The sequence below is a fragment of the Opisthocomus hoazin genome, chromosome 10 (assembly GCF_030867145.1).
Source record: "Opisthocomus hoazin isolate bOpiHoa1 chromosome 10, bOpiHoa1.hap1, whole genome shotgun sequence".
Classification (NCBI taxonomy): domain Eukaryota; kingdom Metazoa; phylum Chordata; class Aves; order Opisthocomiformes; family Opisthocomidae; genus Opisthocomus; species Opisthocomus hoazin.
The window spans coordinates 22,999,945-23,021,871 of NC_134423.1; the positions used below are offsets into that span (position 1 = coordinate 22,999,945).

At 39.6% G+C, this 21,927-nt stretch overlaps 1 protein-coding gene across 2 annotated transcripts in view; it reads right to left on the minus strand.

Annotated features, from left to right (window-relative positions):
* The window catches only part of CFAP161 (cilia and flagella associated protein 161), a 42,118-nt gene extending 23,560 nt beyond the window's left edge, over positions 1 to 18,558 (minus strand). The window contains exon 1 of one of the 2 annotated variants that reach the window (XM_075431665.1): positions 18,474 to 18,558. The gene's annotated coding sequence lies outside the window, so the exon portion shown is untranslated. Of the gene's footprint in view, positions 1 to 12,462; positions 12,540 to 18,473 lie in introns of those variants that run through there. The other variant, XM_075431664.1, reaches the window with a different exon arrangement.
* Between the last annotated feature and the right edge of the window lie 3,369 nt (positions 18,559 to 21,927).

The following is a 21,927-nucleotide window of genomic DNA, read 5'->3' on the forward strand; positions in this document are numbered from 1 at the left end:
AGGAAGATAATTTTGTTAACTTGTTTTTTAAGTTAGTTTGAAAATGCTGGCATCAGTGACCATTTGATAAGCATGAGCACTGAACAAACTAAGAGTTTTAAAACCCACAATCTTGTTAAGTTTTGGTAAAACTTCTGTAAGCCACTGAGCTTTCCCCAGAGTAACTCACGAACAGGCCTCTCCAGTTTGCAGATCATTTTACTTTAGGATTGTTGAGCATTCTCAGCTAGTTTTAGTGATAATAAAATAAGTTTAGTGAAAGCAATATCTTCTGTTAAATCCTCCTGGTACCTTACTGTAGATATTTTGTCCATTGCTTTTTTCATGTGGGGAATGAAGTATAGTTCGTCCACGAGTTGTATGCCTATCATCTAGCTCCAGTCCTGCATGTACCTTCTGTATTTTTCTTCCAGGTTTTGGAATAAAGGTGCTGTAGGCTAATTTATGAGCTAGACAATAGGCCTATTATCCTGCTAGTGTTTGCAATTATACAAAATACAGCTGACACAGGTGTAAGAGTGATAGTTGGACCAGAAAATTGTACTACGCAGCCATATCTAAACCCAAAGCAATTTATAGGATTGACAGCAGACTACATGGTGCATATATCAATTCCACGTGCCATTCAGTTCCTTGTGACTGTTTCACAGTCTTTGCATGGTCATTACTTCAGTTTTGGGTCCAGTCCAAAAACAGAAGTCAGGCTGGTATCATGTTAATTTGTGGGCTTTGAAAAATGGGTTGCTGTGAACAGTCCACTTCCCAGAGGGTAGCCTTGCAACAAACTATCAGTTCTGGCATTCTTGATGATAATCTCAGTGAAGAGGGACAGAATGGATTGGGAGGTAAAATTCCATCAGGCCAGGACTGGACTCTTCATGGAACAATGTTGTGGAAGAAACTTCATTGCCTTTTCCGCTTGTGTTAAAAGAGGACTTGGCTTCTAATGTTATACTGCCATGAACTGTTAATTCATTTGGAAAGCTAAAACCACAGACAGTTCTGAATAAGCCAATGTAAAGAAATGGCTGTTTACTTTCTATGTTCCATCGTATTACAACAGCGTAGGTTTGATAAAGCTGCACAGCAATTTATTTTTTTATATTTAAAAAAAAAAATTCTAGTTTAGATTGAAAAAGTACACGCAAGTGCTCATCCTTTGACTTGGAACCCTTGAAGGGAGCCTCTTGCAAGGGTTGGCAAGGTCTAACAACAAGACCTGCCAAGCAAGGACCCCAGTTCCTGGAGTTTCCTACTGCCCAGGAAGAGGCTCACTGGAGAAGAAGTGAGAGCGCATTGTGGGAGAGGACGTGGTAAGAGATGAACTGATACAGGTTTTTGAATGAAAATCAAATGTCTAAAAACTGCCATTAGGTGATGATATAGTGTGTGAGAACAAAGGGGTCTAAGAGGAGAGTTATCTACATTAGCGTTTTGGTTTGAAGATATAGCATTGTTTTGAGGCAAATCCCAGCGCACTGAATCAGTTTGCAGAACAGTTTTGGCACATGTGAGCTAGAGTGTTCTTGGAGAAAACGAAACAAGATACTTCACGCTAGGTTTGCACCTCATTTGCTCCATTTGCCCTGATGGGGACATTGCAGCCTGTACCAACGACTGGTCCTTTGGCTGATGTAAAACCGTACATGTGGGAGACATTTAATCTGGGGACCAGACTAAATCTAGTCCAAAGTGAAACCCAGATTGTGTAAGCATAAAGACCTGAGAACTAATTGTTTTGGTGTACTGACCATTCCTATCGTGCCCAGATTACTTGCTAATGTAGACATAACATACGTTAAGAAACTGGCAATCCTTCAATTCAGTTTTCATCTTTTACTCTGAGAACTACTCCAAAGCTTTACAGCTTTATGGTAGAAAAACAACAGCTGCATCTGTTTCTGCAGATCGGACTGGCCATGCATTTGCACTTTAGCAGGAAGTCTCCAGTAGACAGATTTTGGAGCCTCCCACCCAGCCATAGATGCAGGAAAGGACATGCTGAACCTGCCCTAAAATCCTGGAAGAAAGTGTTTGTTTTGTAATTTTACAGCTGGAATGACTAACACCGCAAAGACGCAATGGAACTGTGTCATCCTCGAGATTCCCATACATATCACTCATTCCCCTACTCATCAGTCCCTTTTCCCTCACATTTTCTGGTGTAAAGGTGATTCATTTAAACAGACAGCAGAGAAGAAAATACCAGTAGGCAGAAATCAATCTGTCTGCACAGAAGCTATTTTTAAAGCTGTTTAGAATAGCACACACTTTTTCCTGAAATGTGTTCAAAGATCATCATTCATACGACAGAATGGGGTGTGTGCTCATGTGATTTCTGTTGGATATTTCAGTTTTCAAAGAAAACAGGAGCTGCCTGAGAGCAAAGAATTGCTAAAATGATCAAAATGCTATCATCTGAACTCTTGAAAATGCCCATAAAAGTGACATGTCAGTAGTGGATTAACATTAAAAACTCTGGTGTATAACAGGAAATTATGCTTAAATCTGGGAAGAACAATAGGCAGTAAGAGCTTTTGTATCTGGGAAGGATTTCCTTATTTTATATTTGCTTGTAAACATGGCATGAGTTATACTGAAACGTGGGTAGTTTTAATGATTTACATGTCCAAGAACTTTCCCTGGTGACAAAAATAGCAGGAACTTTATTTTTAAAACTTAAATAAAATGCTACCTAACCTGATTGCAGGGACTACAGAAATTTCTATTTCTATCCACAGCACTCAAATCTGTTAAACTGTAATATTACCCAATCAGATGTGTAAAAATGCTTCTGGTTTTCAAAGCCAAATGAAGCATACAGAGATGGCATACCAACCAGGTCTCGAGGGGCTGGCCTGCTTTCTTACTTCTAAAGAAAATTAATTATTATTTTAAATCTTATTCCCAAGATTAATCTGGGTGTGTCAGAACAACAGCAGTGGTGTGAGTAGAAGTTCTAATTGTTAAATCTTAATTCCATCTGTCTGTGGGTACTGACTGAAATACTTCGGATACGTCATCTATTTTCATTGAAACTATTCATCTGAAATTCTTTTCTAGTACAGCCTTGAATTTACTGTTCATGACTATTTCCTAGCAGTGCTGTACTGTCATTAACATTCTGTCTTTTCTGTTTGGCTACTGCAGAAATAGCTGAACTGGCCAGACCCCTCTGGGTGACAGCTGACAGCAACATGAAAAGAACCGAAATTCTGAAATTAATGCCCTAGAATGGGGAAATCAACAGATTGCCCAGAATCGCACCTGAGCCATGCAGGGGTCAGCCAAAGGTTTGAAAACTCTGGTGTGACTGAGTTTTACCTAGGGGATGTTTTCTAAACATTCATTTTTCACATACATATTGTTATAAATTTATGTTAATGAGAATTACTGTGGAGAAGCCAAGGCCTCCAGGACTAGCTGTCTTTTTCTGTTTGCCATCCTGGCAAAAAAGAAAATTGAAATTCTCTTTTAAATTTTTCAGAATTCATGTTTTCTTACCCAGTGGTACAAGTACTTCTAGCCTTTTAAACCTGCTTTGTGGTTTATACTTTGTTTCAACAAGAAACTGATTTATTTATTAATGATTGGAGACATTTAATAATGCAGGATTTCTTTGAGCTTTGCCAGCTTGGGTCCTACCACCTCAGAGCAAAATGTTATATCATCTGAAAAATAATGCTTGCAACAAGTACTGGAAGTGAATTAGTGATTTGGATGCCAAGGTCAGTAGTACTTTTTTGTGCCTAGACACCTATTGGTGCTTGGCACTGCTGGCTGAAGACATGATGCTGCTGGGAAATTAATCAATTCTTTTAGTCCTCTCATAATTAGGTTTGCAGCCTTCAGGGAAGGGTTAGGAAGATAGAGAACAAGTGCTTCTAGAAGAAGGGGAAAAAAAAAGCCAGCCTTGAAACTCTTTCAAAAATATGTCCAAGGAAAAATAGCCATTCATTTATAAGCTTAATATCTAAATATAAATGCCAATCTAGCCTCTCTCTGCAGTCTAAATACTCACTTTACTGTATTTCGTCTGCTGGTAAGAACTGGCGGCCTTCGTGGCAGCTGCTAGACAGGCATTTTCGTGCCACTGTTTCCCAGTGAGGGCTCGTTTGCCTAATGGAACCCGAAAGCTCCCAAAAACTCTACACCCATTTCCAGGTTACACTTTCACAAGGAAGCGAAAAAACGTCTCAGAAAAAACCCACATCAGAATGTCCAATTTATACGCCTCAGGCTGGACACAAAATGATGAGAAGACACGGTGGGTCTGTTACACGGGCTCCTCTTCATGCAGAAGATTTCGAAGGATTTATGCAAGCTCCAGAAAGCCCGATTTCCTCAGGGTGCAGAGCAGTCCGGTTTGCATTCATCTAGCAGGGCAGGGTCAGCAGCCTTGCAAGCTTGCCAGACAGTATTTCCCAAATTAGAAGTTGAGTGTGCCAATAGTAGGTTTCCTGGTTAATTCTGAACTGTAAATTGAGGGAGAGCCAGGTGCCTTGGCCTCATCCAGAGTCAAGATAGGGCTAATCAGCGAGTCTCTGGTATCTCGCTGCCGTCAAATTCAGCAGGAGCTGCGAACCCCTGGTTGCCATACACGGGGTGTGAGTCACTGGTCACAGGACCCCAGAAGTCAACCCCTCTATTACAGCACCTAAGTTTAAAAAGAAAGCTTTGCTTTTCAAAAATCTAGGTGATTAAAAAAAAAAGAAAAAAAACCCAGCGCTGTGGGTGTGTGCAATATCAAGAGGGAAAATGTATGCAATAGTTCAAAATACTTTCTCGCTTTGACAACTCTTTCAATTATGAAAAAAGAAGCAAATTAATCCTAATACTTCTCTACTATCAGATTGAAACATCAGCAAAGTATCTTTTTCAGTTCTTGATAGTCCTTCAGTACTCGTGTGACAGATCTCCTCTGCCCAGTCCCCATCAGACACTCGTTTGTTTTGTACGTGCATAAAATGATGGCTCACAGTGTTTGGGGGTAAGGACTCAGTGTTACACGTCGCATGGCTGGATTCTGCTGCTAAGATTAGAGCAGAATGAACAGCTCACTTCCTGGAGGCATCCGCAAGCTTTATTTGCAAATTTTTTCAGTGGTATCAGACATGTGGAATAAATTATCATAAATTGCTTGTGATTAAATGTAAAGTACCAGGAGGATTTCCAATAGTTAATCCCTTTATTTCTGGGGTCTGTGAAGAGCAAATTAAGCTCAAGACTGATACGTAACTGGTTTTCGTTAAAACTAATGCTCTTATGTTATAGCATTGTTTTGTTTAATTATGGAATATAATTTTAGAAATTATAAGATTTAGGAATAAAGCAGTTAGCAATGTGTAATGGCCTATAACTGCTGTTATTCTGTATAAACCGCAAGTAGCAAAAGTGATATTATTAAGACTTACTCCAACATTTCATAATATACTAAATCTTACTTTGTACTGATATATTACATGGCTCTGGCCAAAAGCAGAATTGCCTTCTAAATTCTGCTGAAAGATAATCTTCTATTTCCATACATTTTGATTTCAATAAAGTTTTGGGAAACAGTTTCGCTTTCCATTTAACTAAAATAGATGAATTTCTGACATCTGAAAGGATTTCCTGAGGTAAATGTGAGTCTACATTTAAAAAAAAAAAACCAACCACCACCTCAAACACCATTAAGTGAAATTTTCTGAGCATGCAAAAGAAATTACTGTCTTTTCTGGGAAGCTGTGCTCCTTAGTACTTTTTAAAGGCACATTTGTTTGGAAATCAGTCCTTCTGCAACGTTACATACTACACATTAAGATGACTTTACCTGAAAATGGCTCACTGGAATTACTGTAGGTTGTGTGCCCAGTGTGTGGCGAGGAGCGAGACAAACGCGAAAGACATCAAGAGAACCAGTACGGTGTGGAGATAATGTGCTATGGTGTGCTTAGGTGCGCACTCATTCATCCAGATGTCAGAAGAACATCTGTTTCCTGGTTTTTAATTATTATTTCAGCTTTCGTTCACTTCCAAAGATCATGAAATAGCAATAGTTTCTCTATGGCCATCTCTGTGTATTTTAGTTACTGCCTGTTTCAGGGAGAGACAGCTGAATGGAGTGGGAGGACCAGAGAACAGCTGTTGAGCGTTGTATTACTCCAAACTGGCCCGGTTTTTAGGGCTATTTTTTTGTTTTGTTCTTGTTAGTGAGAAGTGAAACCCTGAAGTAATCCTTTCACAATTTATTTAAAGTAAATTTTCTTCATTGTTACCATTTCTAATGCTGAAATGTGACTTAAAGATGAACAAAAAGAGAAAGCAAGCAGAGAAAAGCAGATACACTTAGTTTCTCCTTTGATTCCTTCTGTCTTTCTTCTTCTTCTCCTTTTAGGTGTCTACCCAAGGTGCAGCCCCCCCAGTGTCTGGAATGTAAATGCAGCCATGTCTTGAGATCTGGACAAAAGGTGCTGTCAAGATGGTGGTCTCTGCTTCAGTGGCCAAGAAGGGAGTTATGAATTGCTGGTAAGTTCTCTGGGTTCATACAGCAGTCCAATACTGATAGATAAGCACATTCTTTCCCCATAGTCCCTGTAAAGATGCTAGGTGAAATGGATCATCTACAGGGCTACAAGAGTTTACAAGTAAACCTCTAAACTTGGGGTTCCATGAGGCAAGGCGAGCTGATCTGGAGCTTACCACTGCTGAGAGGATAATCTTCTTCCTTTGCTCCCAGGTAACCACACCCAGCGCTTACTCTGTGTCTGGTCTAGCCTTTGACAGGCTCCTCTGTGCGCCACTTCAACCTGTTTGCCCAGCATGAAAAGGGCAGGATTTTCTGGAGTTAATAAGCTGAATTATTTCCTGCAAATATTTGATTAGTGTCATGGCTGGGGCAAGGGTGGGACCACAGCGGAGAAGGGAGGAATGGCATAAGAGAGAATGGAAAAAGAATCTTTCCACTTCTTTTTTTTTGTTTTGCTCAGATTCTTGTGAAACTGCACCATGAGATATAGCTGTTTTTTAGTTGTTTTTTTATTGAGGAGGAAAATAGAAGGGTTAATTCAGATAACTGGAAAATACTCTGTTGTTAAAGGGAAAGCAAAAAGTAGTGCCAGAGCATTGGGGGATGCTTTGGGTTGGTACTTGTTCTTCTAGTTTGCTCTGTTCATAGTAAACATTCTTTCTAAATAGATGCCAAGCTAATTAGGCAAGGTCTTCAACTGAATGGCATTTCTGTGTGTGTCACATGGTATCTTTGAAACACTGACTTCTCTATGGAAGGACCAGAAGGCTGGTGTAGAAAAAGGGGAGAATGTGTGCTCCCGTCCCTCTTGACAAGGGAGTGCACTGGGATTGCAAGGAATCTCTGAATTAGGGTCCGATTGGTCTGATTTCCCTTTGTATGCCTCCTTTTTCCATCTGGAAATTTGTTTGCTGGAGGAATTTGAGCCTTTTCTACATTTGTCCAGGATTTATGGGTGTTCAGTAGATTAGGCAGAGACACTGCAGCTTTGAGATGCCAGATACGTTCATGTTACATGTTCAGAACAAACACGGAGCGCATTTGCAGGAAGTCAGATGGTTTTTGGGCAGCATCACAGAAGCCTGCTGTGGAGCTAACACGAGTATTCTCAGTAATTCCAACGTAATCCAGAAGCACTGGACTTAGGTATTTTATAATAAGCATGTAGTTTTCACTGTCCGTGAAACCTTGCGAAACATGACAGCCAGACCCTGCTGTAGAGGGAGTGTGGCACGCAGCAACACAAAAGAGTGGAAACAAAACTTGTAGTATCAGTACGTGCAGCAAGCCTGGCCAAAACACAAAACCTGCCACTTTTTGTACACAGAACTTGTCAGGGGTGCGTTGAAGGCTGTGAACATCACTTCAACAGAAAGCAGCATTTCCTGGAAGGTAGGATTTTTTTCTGCTTTTCCACAGATTTTGCCCTGTTGGCTGTCCCTTCTTTTTGGCAGGTGCACCGCATGGTCAAGCACTGGTATGCAGTTCGGTGTGTCTAAACCCTGGGGAACAATACTGCTGAAAGTTTTTGCCGCACAGTTTCTGTTCCACGGCACTTCACACATCCTTCCCCCCAGGACCCGCCCTGTCTTACTGCTGAAGGTGGTACAGAATCAGTAGCGGTCTCCTTCGGTCAGCTGGGTGTGCTAATAAGCTAAAGACAACAGGCAAAGGAAATACTATTCAGAGGCCTTGAGGTCCCTAGGGCTATGACTCAGATTTGGGACAGGGTGCAAGGAATTGCTTTATTTGGTATCTGTTGCCTTCTCAAGCTCAGTGTCACTGTTGAAAGTGAGAGACCGATGTGCTCAATCCTTTTCTGCTTGTTTTTAGGGCTGAGGTATGCGGATCGTACTCCTGTTAAACAAACAGAGTCATACAAGGTTTTCCATGTTCTAGATGTAACTTGACAAAGGCTGAGGAATCCAGAGTTAAGTCTGCTGTTGCAGACAGAATTAACTTCAGTGCCATTACGTGTAATACAGCTACATGGTTCCACATGGGCTGTCCAGTGCCTACCCAGTTCCGTGTAGTGGGTTCAGAATACTAGTTCAGGTGTTCCGATTTAGCACAGGACTGTATAAATACCTCACATCATCTGAAAAATTTCTAAGAATGTGGCGTTTACAAGATAGCAAAGTAGAAGTGCATGCCCTAACTGCAACTGTAGGAGAAATCACCAGTGTAATGTGACATGAGAAGAGTAATCAGAGTAAAATGATAATTATAATCCTCTGACCTGGCACTGATCTGCAGTATTGTGGCAGATGTTTCTGAATTCTTGGCAGATAATTCTGTGCATCCTAAAACCATTCCTTCAGTCAGATACTACATGCTTTAAGTTTTAGGTTATGTAAAAGACTTCTTCATTTGATTCGGTCTTCGGTTAATTTTATAATGAAGGAGACAAGAGTTCATGAACAAAAAAAAGCAAAGTTTTTATGCTCCGCGGTTCTCCAGCTAGCGAACCTTACAAGAGGTAAATCACATACGTGAGGTTTGCGAGTATCAGCATACCACATGTGTTGCTGTACTGTTACTAATTGTGAGCAGGAGTTACTGAACAAACTCAAGGCAGGGACTGTGCATTCAGTTTCTTATACTGCTCGCATGCACTAATGATCCAAATGGAATACTGGGAATGCTGCATTTAAACCGAGTCTGACAGGAAGGATTAACTGGGGCAAGCACTGAGTTGCAGTTGACCTTGAATATTTCTGAAATATGCAAGTAAGAGAAGGTAAATACTGAATGTGAGGGACGTCCTGATCCTTTTTTCTGAGCCCAGTACACAGCAGGAAGGAGGGGAAGTTACTTTTACTTTTTGTGAATGCCTAGGATCTGAGCATGCTCTGTCGAGCAGGATACAGAGCAGACTGCAGCTCTGTTCTGTGTCTGTTAAGGAAATGAGCCCCACCTCAGCTAAAATGGGCAAAACATCCTTGGTAAACAGAGCATTGGGCAGAGCTTACACAATTAGCAATTACTCCATGAAACCCAGGCTGGCTACTGCCCAACTTTAACTGAACTTTTATCCTCCCACAACATTTTGTTTAGAAACTATTTTTATTTTTAAACAACAATACTCACTAGCAACTCCCATCCTGGAGGACATCAACTGCTCTGACAGCCATCCCAACTCCTGCTTACATTTGGAACAGCAAATGCCATCTCTTCTAACAGAAATGATGAAAAGTCAGTGACTAGCACTTAATGTCCTATACATCTTCATTAATGAAAGGGAAACAAATTGCTCCTACAGCACTGTATTGTTAAACTCGGTCCTGCACAAAGGGTTCCTTACAGTCGTTGTGACAATGTGATCTTCATGATGGAAAGTGAATATGCCGGAAAGCTGTCGATTGGGGAACAGGCTGAAACCCCTAAAATCATCTCTGTCCTCAGATTGGATTCAAACTGTGCTAGAGACAAAAAGTATTTTGCTGATTCCAGTTTATGTGAGCAAGATTATGCCTTAGTTTCCTTTCAACAATCAATCTCATTTTATAATTTGACAAAATATTGAACCTTTAGTCCTGTGCTACTTCTAATAATGGCTTAGAGCAGCTCCTGGGGGTGGCCAGCGAGTGTTAGCAAAGTAACTGCTTGCTCTGGGATAGTTCCGGAGTTCAGAGTAGCTGGGGGCTTGCCCAGAGTTACTTGAAAAAATATTAACCACTGATGGTTCGCCAAATCAAGTACCCCCTACCCACCCCACCAGCATATTCAGCTCTTTGCAATCCATGCGCTTCCCAGCACTGTTAACTGGGTGGTTACACTGGAAGTCTAGTTATGTTGCAGCCATGGCCTCCTCTTTTGGAAATAGAATCGAAAGCACCTCATATCAATAGGAAGTGATGCAGAGAAAACACGAGGATAGAATATACTTCTGTTTCACAATCCAATCACTTGGGACACCCTGAATCAATGGGGCTATTCCAGCTCTGAGAATAAGGCCTGCTCTTGTGAATACGTGCTTGGAATCTCAAGCTCTGCCAATTCACGCTGGCATGACTAAAGGAATTCCTGCTTCCAGCTCTCTGCCTGTTCTCCTGCTAGATGCTATCAGGCCAGTGGGAGGGGTGGCTAGCTGGGCAGCGTTCCTCTCCTGAGAGGCCGAAGCCTGATGTAGCAGAGCAAACTGCCACAAAGTTCAGTTGTTACTTTGCTGTGAGCGGCGGTTGCTGAAGGCTCTGATTCCCAGTCCTTGATAGAGTTTGACTTCAGCGGCTGAAAAGGTTACTACCCCACCATCACTCCTAACTCCAACAAAAATTGTAATCAGAGCCTCCAATCTAATCACTGGGGGTTAAACTCTGTTCTGCAAAGCTGTGAGCAGTATGGATCTGTCAAAGTCATTGCTTACATCCAAGGTCAGTAACGTCAACCAGCCAATGTGTATTTATACACATATACACACACATGCTTTTAAACACACTGCTGCCAGATAACTGTGATCTCCCAGTGAGTGTTTGATTCCTATATGGTTCTAAAATCAAGCTGGTTTTGTCAGCAGTTTGTCAAATCGTATACTGATGTTTTTCTACACCAAGTGGAGTAGTAGCAGACCAGCATTACAGGAAAAGTGATTTATTGCACACATGTTATAAAGGAAGTTGCTCTGAAGAATATTTTTATTTATGATTCAAATGAGATCATCTGGGTTTTTTTTCTCAAGAATGGAATAATAAGAAAAATTTGAATGGTTCCAGTTCTGTGTTGGTGTGAGGAGCAATCTTGATTTTTTTGTGTGAATGTATAAAAAAAAAAAACTATGAGTCTGATTTAGAAAAATACTTTAAGAGCTATTTTGGGAGTATAGTCTCCAAATTCCTACCCTTTGGGTGTAAAGCAGGCAAATGTCTGGATTTGCTGAATAAAAAAGTTATGCCAGTAGATAACTGGAATTATTTTGATTGCAGCCAGCAAATATATCTCATCACTATGGTTGCAAAAACAAACACTCCCCAAAGAACTGTATCTGACACAGAGAAAATAATTAAGGGAAATGGAACAATTCGCAGCCTGTATTAAATTCTTCACGTTCCCTCACACAAATCAGTAGTTAAAGAGGGGTGAACTCTGACCTTGATGTGGATATTCTGTTTGAGTTCTTGCCACTCTGACAGCAGCAAGTAGGGTGAACATTACTTAAAAATAGAAAGACACTTGAGATGTATCTTCCTACTCAGAACCATTCCATCCCACGTTTTTGATGATGGATTAGAGGAGTTTAGAATCACATCTCTTGATTTGGATTCAAGAGTATAGTTTTGCTTTTGAGTCCAAATTGAAAATAATTTGTTTTTTACCTCTGGTTTGGATATAGTTAAAGATGACAGAACTTCCCAAAAGTGCCTTACTCTTGAGAGTTCTGCCAGTTCAAGTTTAATGGGATCAATCCATAGTTAAGCAAGTAATGCAGTTTTATACTACTAACATAAATAATTTCCTATAAAATGTATTAATGTTTTTAGTCCCAAATATTTTTAACTAAAAATAACTACAATGAAAGGAAGAAAAGAAAAGGTTATATATCCAGGGTTAGAGATCCATAAAAGGAATATAAAAGCAGCACAGATGTTTAGTACGAGGGGCACAGTTCACATTGGAATGGGTGCTGTCCTTCCTTGTTGATGTGTGGTGCGGCTGCTGAACCGTCAGCATTTAGAGCCAGACTGAATCCAAAATTGAGGCTACTTTATCTGAGAATGGTTGGTTGTAAATAGCCATTCATCATCATCTCTTGCAGGACCTGAGCTGACCCTTCTTAGCAGGGCAATCTTGGAGAGACAAGAAGCCAGAATAATAAATAGTGCAGCTGTCCTGAAATAAGGCACCAGCTTTCATGAATATAAGCTCTAAGATGAAGATGGCACCCTCTCTCTCTTGAAAAAAAAACAGCAAAAAAACCCCACTCTGTGGATAAGAACCTCAGTTGCCCAATCACTTACCTATGTTTTCCGTCTCAAGACTGAGCTCAGTGAATGGCTGTTCACTTTACCACAAGTGATTCTATGAATACATGCTATACCAGCAATTGTAATGTCCTTCCTCCTCCTCCTCTCCCTCTGGGAAGATCCAGTTTCTCTTAAAGATGAGTGGACATCCATGGGGCGTACATGCCACTCTCTGCTAAGAGGATGCAATGATGAAATAATACATATAAAACTTCAAACTGTATAAATTCTTCCTTCAGAAAAATTTGAGTGTTCCTTCCCCACATCCCACTATTTATTTGGAGAAACTGAATGAGGAAGGCTGAGACATGTGAACCCATATCAGTAGAAGAGTTGACTGTAATAAATTCCTGATAAGATGCTTATTATTCCAGACTATCGCATCCAAAGAAAAACACTACCTTACTTAACAGAGCTTACATTGAAACCAAATGATATGTCCGTACTTATAAATTTACTGTAGAATTAAGTAATACAATGGTGCACTTCAGAAATCTTTTTGACATCGTCTTATTTAAAATTGAAGGTAGATTTCCATATTTAAATTGCAGTTCCTGGATAGCCACAAACTTCACAGCAAACATTTCCTAGCTGGGAAAGGCATGAGGATATAGTTCTACCTTACCTCTTCGAATGTATTTTGCACCAGAAAATAGGTTGGAATATGCTGAAATTAACAATTTTCAAAGAGTTTCTGTACTTTGCCTATGTATTTTAGAAAAGTAAATCATATAAAGGCTTCCCCCCCGCCCCGTCCCGTCCCTCGTCCCCCCGCCCCCTCCATCCCCATCAGCAGTGAGAGTGACATCACTTAAAGGGAATGTACACAATGCTGCAAGTGTCCTGCTGGTTTGTATTAGCCTCCCTGGTCAGGCACAGCCTGTGGAGCACTAGTTCAGCTTTACCCGTCTGAAAAGAGACAGTCTATTTGGACAAAGAGTGAACAAAGAATTCACTGTGGAGAGAAGCTTCCCCGCACCCAGCAAAACAAGAGCAAAGCTTTTAGGAACATGTCAGAGGTGGATGCGTAGTCATTCCTGTCAGATACAAATTGGTCAGCGCTCTTTTGGTACAAATTTAACCCCTCCTCCCCCTCAAAAATAGTCACACAGTAAAGAGCAGAATGAGAGATAAAAGAGATGAAAGTTATTATAGTCTTTCTAAATGACCCCCTTCATCCAGACAAATGTTGACATACTTCCCAAAACAGATGGAGAACCTGACCTGGAAACTAAGGAGACAGTGGGTCCTTAGGCAAGGAGGGAAAAAGAAATGATATTGTGTGTTTAGAACAAACGGTGGGCCATGTTCTGGCCTGATAAAAGGGACTTCTTACAAGGTTTGCTTCTGTGGGTTCTCTGCAGCTGCTGTTACACCAATGTGAGCAATAAAAAGACCTGTTTCGTGTTATTAGCTGGAAAAAGTTCATTTTGCGAAGATGTATTTGAAAACCTCTGTGGCATTCCTTCGCTGGATACAAGTTCAGCTTCTGATATTGTTAGTAGCAGCTGCATGCGTAACTGCAGACCTGCTAAAGATGAAATGAAACTTCAATATGTTTTCCTTTTACTTCCTGAAATTCAGCAGCTATATAATCCGTCCTGAAATATGTGTATGCTACAATAGTAGCTAACGAACTTCTATTTTCATTTCACAAGGTGCTGTTTGACTTAATGCTGGACACAGCCGAAAGAACTTTCTATTAAGTCTCTTACAGAATCCCTTCTTGAATCTCTTGAAAGATTAATGTTTTAAAAACATAATCTTATCCTAAATTTCTAATTCTTTTGTCAAAAGTTTGAGCAACACTGTGTGTTTCTGGGTGAGGCATCAGACAGCCATTTAATGGTAACTCATGTAGTGTGTGTGTGTATTACTTATGTCTCTATAGTAGCAAATTAAAACTGAGCTGATGTCCAGCTGCTGCTGATAATAAAGGTAGTAGTATCATTGTAGTTAATCAATGGCTGCTTTGAAAATTGAAGTCCTAAGGAAGATTAAAGAACAGGAAAAAAAAGCAACCTTGTATTTGAACTGTGTATTTACTGAACCATCTCAACCCACTAGTAGGAGGCATACGGAGCAGATGGGTTGGCAGAGACACACAGACAGCTGGTTTTGTCTGGCACACAGGTGTTTAACTTGGCTGTTTGCATATTAGCTACTAGATGCCAAGTTTTTTGAGGGGATCACCTTGTTTAAGAAAAAGTGGCTCTTGTCCATTCCTATAGCAAGTTCAGTGAATGAGCCAGAGCGGTTATTTTCACTTCCTCCCTACTCACCGCTTCCACACTGTCCAAAAACCCCATTCAACTTCTGCCAGAGGTGGATTGAGATGGGAGAGAAAACAGTCTTTGCAGTTACAGTAGTGTGGTTTTGCCTTTTCTTGTGGTAGAAACAGACGATGGAGCAAACCCAGATGTTGCTGTGTTCAATATTCAAACAATGTTTTGTCATTCTTCAGAGAATTCTTTTTGGTTTGTTTTTGATAGACTGGCAAACATTAGCTGAGCTCTGTGTGCCTTTATTGGAGAGAATGGTTTTCAGTAGTTCCAAGATGAGCTAGTACTTGACTGTAAGTATATTGGGATTCAGTGCTGTGAAATTTTGGGGGGTTGTCCAAAAGTTAGACTGCAGAAATAGCTGTATAACATCAGCAAAGCCAGTTTGCTGTTTTCCAAGTTGTAGTGAGCCATAAAGTAAATGTACTTTATGTACTGGTGATATACGTCATCTGAGAATCTTCAACAATGGTGTCAGATACACATGATTTATGAAATGCTGTCTACTAGAACACTGAATGTCAAATGCAGACTTAGTATAAGTAGGTTAAACAAATTTGCGCCGAGCAGAATATTGTTATTGGTGTACTTTTCTTCTGATGCGAAGTGTGATTGCAGCTAAAATGATCTGAGACTGCTGTTGAAGCCTAAGTTCTCCTGTTGCGTTTTTGTCTGGTATTCCAACCGGAGTGCCCTGTCAAGAGCAATCACTTGATTCCTTTTGCAACATCTGTCTTTCTTGTACAGAATCAGATCTGTGAGAGGCTGAGAAACCTCACTTAAATTCAGGCATAAATTTCTGACCATTGTAAAAGGACAGTAGTCAAATGTTAATCTGACTTCGTTATCTTTAATCAAGAAATATGAACATATGTAGAATGGAATATTTTGTTCTTGGTGCACAATAAAGGCTAGTTTTCATTTCTTTAAGTTATAAACACTCAAAATGCTATTCAAACACTCTAATACTGTGCTTTATGAATGCAAGTTGTGCAGTCAACTTCCTGAGCAGTGTATGCTTTCTTTTTTTAAAAAAGGATTTTTTTTTTTTTTTTAGAAAGGAGGAGGTGTCAGATAACTGCAGAAAAAGTAATGCATTTATATTTGGGATGAGCAATCCTGTTATGCTATTTCCAAGTCTACTTTAATGCAGCATGTTTTCATTATGTTTGAGAGAGGTGGCAAAAAAGGGAAAAAAAAAAATCAATGAAAATGCAGAGCCAAGTAAGAGTGAAATAAAAAATGAATCGAGAGACGCCTGTGTGTAAAGAAGCAAAGTGAGAAAATGAAAATTTTAATGCAAATAATTATCCATGCCAGTCTACTTTTTAGAGACTACTCCGTTTCAATGGAAGTTCAGTTAGTAGAAAAGCAGGAAAATGGAGTCATTCTTTGAAAGTAATATGAATTCAACTGATGGAAGAAACAGGTCCACAAACTGTAACAAGTTTTATGAACACTAAATATAGTTTGAGAAGTTTGAACCACTCTTTTAACTCTTTAATATCTTGGTTTCTACTGCAAACTTGTAAATCATGACAGTTCCTCAGTTATGAGATGTGTAGCTTCATGGATTTCTTCTAAAAGTGCAATGCTGATTTTTTTTTAAGTGTTCTGCGTATTCATATTCCTTCCCATGTGATATGATGCACTAAAACCTTACCACTTAATGATGTCTCTCAAGAAATGTTGTGGCATCTCCTGACCTGTTTTGAGACAGTCCAGTAGGGTTAGCATATTTAGCTATGACACTTCTGAAGTATTTCAGCTTCTGCCTTTCGAACAGGCACGTAGCTGAAAAGGAAGTACGGTCGTTGGGTTGCATTGTAGACATGTGCTTTGTCCGAATTCATCAATCTGCTTATATGACATGCTTAGTTACAGCCATGTTACTGTTTTCTATAGGTGTGGTAGGTGTGAAGCTATTAGATGGTAGCCTACGACTCCAGACCAGTCATTAGAATACCATATGGAACCTGGATGGAGTGGTAAAGCTATTATACAAATATATTGGGTATTTTTGTGTGGTTCTATTGATTTTTCTTTAGTGGATGGCTATTAGAAATGAAATTTGGAAAATAAGACTGCAGGTCTGGACAAACAATCTCCCAAGTGAGCAATGCTGTTGTTAGGACAGTGGCCTGCCTCCAGCCCGAATCTATATGGGTGCCAGGAGTCAGCAAACCAGGGGTTCGAAAGAATCAAAGGGTAATTGTCATTTGAAAGGCAAATTGTAAAATGATTGGCATGTTCTTTTCATAGCTGGCAGTGGAGACTTATCCCAGTGAAGCCCCTCAGAAGACCGGCGTGCTGGAAAAAGTACAGCTCTGGGAGACTGTAAGGAGAACCAGCTTCTCACCACAGTCCAGCCCTTTGGAGGAGTTTGCAAGAGTCTGTCACAGCTGGAGCTTGTACTCTCAGCCTGAGGTAAATCATGGTCCTGAAGAGTCATTTTTCTGGGTGCCTCTAAATCAGTTCTTGCAGTCATGCCAGCCAACAAGTTGACAGTCAGTCAGCTTAACTTAAATGAGAGAGTGCAAGTTTCACTGTCCTCAGTCCTATGTGGCTATTCTGGAAGAGATGGTGTCTGCTCCACTCTCGCTCCCTGGGGTACTGCAGCTCCCCATAGAACCCTAACTGATGGCTGAGCACCACAAGTTACATTTCTGGATGTGTCATTACTGCTGTTTTACTGTAGTGACTGATTTATTGTGCAAGTCTGTGGTTGCACTGTAATCAAAAATCCATATGGCTTGAGGGATACACAATAGGGTACCCAACATTAGTGTAGGGTGGATTTGAACCCTTAGGCGTTGAGTTGTCACCAAAATATTTGGATTCTCTTTAATGTACTACACAGTAGATTGCCTTCTTATTCTAAGCAAAAAACTGATATTGAAATAAAAGACCTTGTTGTATATTAAAAAAACCCAAAAGACTTAAAAGAGGGGAGCAAAAGGGCAGTCATATGGAATGTGATATCTGAAACAAGAGCCAAGCTGAAAAATGATTAGCTGTTTACTGGCCAAAGAAAACAAGTCTCTGTTAGATTTAACCTGCCTACTCCTCTCTTAAGGCTCACACCCAACACATGGGAGCTCTACAGTAGAAATTTACATTTAATTCTGTTTTGTTTTACTTGATGATGGTATTCTTCCAACCCTCTTGATTTCAGCATTCAATATTTTAATGCTGCATCTCAGTAAAAGATATCTAAGAGCACAGTCAATCAGTCTGGCAAAATAATACAAATATCACTTCCGCTTAATGACATGTGGCATTATTCCCAGTGACTGGCCCAGAATAAAAGGTTCTTTTGCAATATACTTGACCCACGAAGATCTAATTTCATGTCCCCATAATAGATACATGAAAAATGTAGGAAATATCAGTCATTAACTGACTGTTACAACTATGATCTTAATTCTTGATTTGGAATCCATCCATTCATTAATGAACTTGTGCTAATACAGCATTTTTGTGTTTGCAGTTTTTTGGGGTAAGGTGACCCATGATTTAGTTTTTTTAGAAAATAACAATGGCCTTACAACCCACGGGTCCATCTAGTCCAACATCGTGTCTCCAAAAGTGGAGACAAATCTGTCATCATTCCTGGATGGGCAAAACAGCAATATCAAAAGCTGGCATAAAGTCATTTTGCCATCCAAGGTTGTGGGCCAATGTTAGACACATATGGTACTGAGGAGAAAAGATTTGCCTTACCAAGAGAGCACGGGACCTGACAGAAGATAAGGATCAGCATATTTTCACCAGTAGGCAGAACTCCCAGCAGCACAGGATCCCTAGTTTGTGCCTCATCAGGCAGAAGGATGGCAAGGATGGCAAACAATAAGATTATGGCTAATGGGTAGACAATACATTGCATGAACAGTGGACGCAGATGGAGAAAATCCAGGAGTGTTGAGAACATTACTACTTCAGGAGCTGTATCACTGAACATTAGTGTGTCCAATGTCGGCAAAAAAGACCTATTGAAAAATAAGCAACAGGAAAGAGTAAGAACAGAACGAGAATATATGATACTTCTGCCATGTACTCCTGCATTTCAGTTATTTTTAGTTCAGGGGATTTCCTGAACCTGTGGTGGGTTGTCTGTAGAGGGACCTTAATGGATTTATTTTCCAGGTACTTGTTCATACTTGTCACAAACTCACATAAATTTCTTGCATCCATGATATCCTTTAAAAATGAGTTTCACTACTGCCTGTTGCATGAAGAAAATCTACACTTTTGAGCCTGGCTCTTTGCGTCTTGATTTGTTTGTGCCTGGCTCTTGTGTTGAAAGATACAGCAAATAGTTACTCTTTATCTAACTCCTTTATGTCATGAATGATTTTGCAGCCGTCTCCTCTTTATCCAGTCTGAAGATTCCCAGCCTGCCTAGTAATTTTTATATGAAAGCTCTAACAAATCTTTAATCATCGTTCTTACTTTTCTCAGAATATTGGCCAGTTTTAAAACATCTTTTTAAGATGAGGAGAACAGAACTGCACACAGTTTTTAGGGTGTGGATGAGTCATGTATTTATATGGTGGCAAAAAGATATTTCTTCTTTTGTTCTCTATTCATTCCTGATTCGTCTTTCTTAGACTTTTCTATGTGAATTTATTCTAAGAGATACGTTATTCGAGTTTTTTCCAAAGAAAAAAGTGAGAAAACAGGTGAGTATTTTGGGCTTACTTTGAAAGTCTTTGAGCATAATAAGACTTAGATACCCTTATTAGCCATGTATTCTTCAGAAACCACACAGCTTTCTTTCTCAAGCATATAATTTATTTGGAATTGTGGGTCCAATTTTCTAACAGGCATCTGTACTTGAATATGTGTATTTCCAGCGTCTGTTCATTGATACATACAAATCTTTTAACAAAATGCTTTTCGCTTTCAGCGGAATTGGTTTCTCCCCTAAAGAAATGTCACATACATTTTAAACCTCTAGCATTAAATAGAAATGTAATGCAGACCATAGGCATTATGCTTGGGAAATCTGTGTACTTAATATGCTGGCTAACGTGTGGCTTATGCAGCTCTCTTAGCTCCCTCGTGTAATGACAAAAAAAAAAAAAAAAGGGTAAGATTTTCTTTTAACATGTTCATTGCATTCCACAGGATGTTCGGGAATAGGGAAACAATATATTATTCTAATCAATGCTCTAAGTTTTCTTCCATAATCTCTGCTGCTACTGGGCCCTCTTGGTGAAATCATGTCTATTGCCACTTCCTATGTCTTTTTATGTTCTTTTCTCTTGTCCCTGTTTCTCTCTGACAAACCTAATTTTTATCATGGTATTTGCTTAAATAAGATTGTCTTCACTGCAGTCATTTCTTCAGAGCATAAACATTCAAGCTAGGTTTACCTAGTTAGCTTATTTAAGAGTAAGAGTTTAGAGATGGAGTAAAGACTTTGGCAGACTAATTTCCACAGCGAATCACAGCTTTGACTAGACCTTGACCAACCCCTAGCAAGCCAATTTAGGACTGGTTTGGGGTATGTCTACACTATTCTATGAATGTATACTTGGATAGATTTTCTGTAGCTTTGAAAGTCTGGCCTCTGTTTTATAGAGTTCACATTTCTTCAGTTGTAAAAACAGAAGAAAATGATCTAGTATTTACCTTGCTCCCTCATATGCCAAATATCTCAAATTGAAATAATTTCTGTATTGTAGTGACTCAGTCAGAGAAACTTAATGTACCTTACTCACATGAATGTTTTAGCCATCATAATACTTTTGTGAACTAGTTAAGTGTTATTAACCCCATTTTACAGCTGAAAGATGCAGCGATAATAGAGACTAGACACTACACTTTCAAAAATTACCTATAAAAAACATAAGCGAAAAATTCAGGAGCCACTTTTTGAATTTGGATATCAGTCTTTTTGCCAGTGTTACCTAGGAAATTAAGCAATGTTGGCAACACATCTTCTGAATCTTGCTTTGCAGTTTTATTTGCATCTTAAACATATTGTTTCAAAATGAAAATAAAAGTATACTTTACTTCACTAACAGTCAGATCTACCAAGAATAAATAACACAACAGTGACTTCATCGTCCTAGTAAATGCTATGCTCCAGCCGTTTATTTAATAGTGAAGTTATTTATAGAAAGCTCCTTCATGTGATGTTGTTGCCAGTAACACAGATGTCCCTTGAATGCATTCTATTTTAAAGAAAGGTGAAAGGCTAAGGAAAATATAAGAGAACCCACCTTTAATATTTGAATTCAACAATAACAAGCAGGGTGTGGCCATTCTGAAACCGTGGCTTGTCGGACGCCTGGGAGAAGGGAAGGGTGGGAAAGCTCTCTGCTTACCAGTTCCACAGTCTCGTTAGTAAAAACACATCTGACACCAGCGATTGTGGCCTCAAAGATAGAGTGAGAATGGGTGGTGCTTTCAATTATTGCAATGAATAAAGTGTCTTGCTAGTACCTGGAATGTAGCCATGGAATAAGCAGTTTTACGGGCATTAATGCACTTAATGTTTGGGAAGTTGTGAATGAAAGCTCAAAAACTGTCGCCTGCATGTATTAAAAAAGAAAAAAAAAGGTTACCTCGTTCGACTGCTTTTCCCCCCCCCAAGGAGACTGTGAGGCTCTTCACATAAAGCTTATCCTGAAAGCTGCTGCTTCTTCATGCTCAATTTGCTGCACTTGAACCAGATACTCTGATATTTTCAGTGTTTAAAATGAGCCTTACAGGCTGTTATTTACAGAAAATTCTGTCTCATTTGACGGTGGTTTGATAGTAAATGAAATTCACAGGAATGTGGGTAGGTCAGAGACAGAAAAAAGCATATTTTGCACATGGATAATCCTCCCTTGAATAACATGAAATTTCTGTTTGTTTTTTGTTGTGGTTTGTTGTTGCTTTAGGGTTTGGGGTTGTTTTTGGTTTGTTTTGTTTTGTTTTAATAAGAAAGTAACAATCTGAAGCTTCTGTGAACTGAAACTTTAAGGATTAAATAATATGTATTTATCTGAAATCAACCTAGTAGAAGCTAGAGGCATCCTAGCCCTAGAAAAAAAAATCACATATATTTCCACCCAGAATAGACTTCCAGTAACCCACAATCACCCAGAACTTGCTCTCCAACATATGAGGTCACCTGGAACAGGCACTTGATTTTTTGAATTCTCCTTTTATTGGGGTTTAT